This window comes from Cucurbita pepo, chromosome LG01 (assembly GCF_002806865.2).
Source record: "Cucurbita pepo subsp. pepo cultivar mu-cu-16 chromosome LG01, ASM280686v2, whole genome shotgun sequence".
Classification (NCBI taxonomy): Eukaryota; Viridiplantae; Streptophyta; class Magnoliopsida; order Cucurbitales; family Cucurbitaceae; genus Cucurbita; species Cucurbita pepo.
This window is the reverse complement of record NC_036638.1, coordinates 6,397,571-6,400,844: the sequence shown is the minus strand read 5'-3', so window position 1 is coordinate 6,400,844 and position 3,274 is coordinate 6,397,571. Positions and strand designations below refer to the sequence as shown.

The following is a 3,274-nucleotide window of genomic DNA, read 5'->3' as shown; positions in this document are numbered from 1 at the left end:
GAAAATTACTTTTTAAACAAAATAAATCAATTTAGCGCTTTTTTTCTGAAATTTTTTATTTTTTTAAAATTATTTTTGTATTATTTTCGAAGTTTATACGTATAGAAGAGCTATATTTCCAAGCATACTTAAAAAAAATGGAAAGTAGGTTCCACCAATCATAAAACATGTTGTACGTAATTGTTTAATGGCTCCATTTATGAATGATTTTGGCACTTGATGATGCCATGAAATAAAGTTACCGTAGATAGCTTTCCTGCTTTTACAACGTTAAGGTAGTTTAACTGCACAATAACGTTTGAACTTCGATAGTAAATAGTAAATGTTTTTCTTTTTATATCTTAATGATTGTATGGTAATTTAGTAACACAATCACCTTTATAAACTTTGATAGAAAGTAATTTTCTTTCTTATTTCAATAATATTTTTTCCAAATTTGCAAAGTTTATGAATGTTTAAGTCCATACAAATTTTTAAGATGAAATGTTTTAAATATTTTTTTCGTATATAATAGTTATAACATGAACGTCAAACAATTTTATTTTTTTAAAAAGTAAAGTTGGTACAATGTCAAGTTATACTCAGCTGTAATTGATATGAACTATCTCTTATCTCTTCCTTGAATTAGAGGTTTAATTTTTATTTATTTTTTTAACGGTATAAAGTGTATTTAAGAAATTAAAAAGTGCTAAACTAAAATGAAGCAATTATTGAGAGTCGAAAAAAATTAGAATTTAGACTTCAGGCCTAAATATTTCACGAACCCGAACTCCACAAATTTCTCTGGCTCGGACCGCAGTGATGTTCTTAAGTTTGTTTGGAATTCTAATTAGGTAAGCGAAGGACCAAGAGAATCATGAGATGAGGGGAAGTGGGATTCATGCATCTGAATTCAACGAACAATTTGGGCATTGGTTAAGGGCTGTGTTGCTACTTACACTTTCAGTGCTTTCGTTTCTCCGTTCATTGAAGAAGGGCAGTAGTTCGGGATTTGAGGTTTGAGCAGGAAGAAACATGTCTTTTTGGGGGAAAGTGAAAGCTTGGAGGCCCAAGTAACCGACCATTGTTTTAATTAGGAATCCACGATTCGGGTCCTCGAACAATGATCAGAATCAATCATTTGCGGGGGTCAAACAGAAGGTGTCCTCAAGGTGTTCGATGAAATGCCTATAAGACAATCGAAGGGACAACAATATCTTCTGCTTGTTGGGGAAGTTGTCTGGTGAGGTTAGTAGTACCAAACAACTCCTTTTTAAACCTTTTCTTTTTTGTTTTTCCATTCAACCATCGTTTATGGCTAAAATGTTTGGATAATATTTGTTTGTGGACTATATGCATTTAACCCAAGATGAACCCAGAAAACTAGTAAATTGCACATGTTTTGAGATTGAGAAACCCCATGGAAATGGGAACTGTTGGGAATTTGATTACTCTGTTTTAGTACATTGGTTTGCTCTGTATTAAACCCATCTCATTAGTTTCTTTTAGCTTTGTTTCTTAGCTCTGATGGGGTGAAGTTGATGGCCTTTTAGCTGATTTCGTTTCTACCCGAGAATCTTGTGTTCTGAGATTGTGACCAATTTTCCCCTGCTTATGTCAGTGGGATTTCTGAAATTAGTTGGGTTGGTAATCTTGTAGATCAGTTTAAGGTTTAGATTAAATTTACATACACACATGGGATCATGTGCTCTTGCTTTTGGCAGCCAGAGAGAGAAAGGTTTGACTTGACCCCATGGGGAATAAAATCCTTGTTTCTATAATCTGAACTTAAATTAAAATCCTAACATTTTCTCATTAAAATTATTGTTGGCCATGCATGCATATGCAAAATGTACTAATTTAGTTATTTTATTCTTATTAACATTCATGTAATGTACAAAGAAAAGTGTTAGGTATCAGTTATGGTGTATAATGAATTGGGTCACTAAAACGAGGACTTTTTTTTTTTTTTTTAATAAGTATCACATTTTTTTAGAAGTTTGTTGGATTGAATTAAAGTAATATGACAATTGCTATATGAATCCTCTGGTGTTTACAATGTTTGCTATGTCTAAATCTCTCACATCTGAAGTCCTAAATGAAACCAAAACATTTTGTTTGCAAGGATTGCGAAATTAAACAAACCCAATTAGCTCTAACCTTCAATAACCTCCTAATAATTGCTCTTTCAATTCTTTAATTATTTAGTTGCTTTTAACTCTTCATGCAGAGAATGAGCCAGAAGTATACGTTTTTTTTTTCTCTCTCTCTCTCTCTCTTTCTGCTAGAAGTTGCAAGCGTTTCTTTTTGCAGCTGGAAATGCTTCAAATGGTTAGTCAAAGATTCCTTGTTTATCCAATGAGCAAAAGAGGGGAACAGAAAGCAAAGAGAGACTACTGATCATTTTCATGCTTATCCCCTTTTCTTATATTTTAATCATATACTCAAAATCTCTGTTTTTCTGTCATAATGTAAGAAATTAATGTCAGCCATTCTCGTGACATGTATATTCGTGTCTTAATATATAGTTTCTTCAAAGTCTAATTATCTTTTAGTTGTCAATTGTTTTGAAGAGGACATTTTCATTTTGATAAAAAAAGATTTCCACTATTATGAAGTATACTTTCATTTTTCATTTTTCATTTTTCTTATGCAATTTTCAATACATTGCCAACACGTGAACTATCCCTCAGTCAAATAATAGGCACTCACACTCACACTCACACTCCCCCATCATGGCCGCATGGACACGAAAGAGACTTGGATACACAATTCAATACATCCCGATAAGCTTGAACATTTTTTTTTTCCAACTATTCCCTAGATCAAGTTCAACATTCTCTAAGATTTATCTAGTTCACGTGAATGAGAAGTCTTTAACTTTTTTATCTTGAGATTGCAAAGTTCTAAAATTTTGAAATCTTTGCTTGGATTTAGGATGAGGTTAGAAGTATGAGTTCATCAAACTTAGCTTATGTTTAGTTATAGATTTATGGTTTGTGTGAACTGGTGTTTGGTTTACCTTCGAACAAGAAGTCTAACTTACAGAGAGATAAAATGTGGGAAGGTATCAAAGTGGATAGAGAAGAAGAATGAGAATGAGGGGGTAGCAGAGAGATTGGGAATGGGAAGATGTTGCGTAGGATGGACCAAAGAGACTTGACATATCACATCAGGGGTTGTTGTGTTTGATGAATATGTGCATAGGCAAAGGCATGATAGAGAAAAAAAAAAAAAAGAGAGAAAGAAGTGAAAAATCATGATGGTGAATCCTCAGGCTCATTACCCCCTCCCC

The 3,274-nt window shown here is 33.1% G+C and overlaps 1 long non-coding RNA gene across 1 annotated transcript; it reads left to right on the top strand.

Moving 5' to 3' along the window:
- Positions 1 to 710: 710 nt before the first annotated feature.
- On the top strand, positions 711 to 2,523 carry LOC111808991. The gene is made up of 2 exons (XR_002817165.1): positions 711 to 1,227; positions 2,210 to 2,523. It is a non-coding gene; the product is annotated as an uncharacterized LOC111808991 (long non-coding RNA).
- The last annotated feature ends 751 nt before the right edge of the window (positions 2,524 to 3,274 follow it).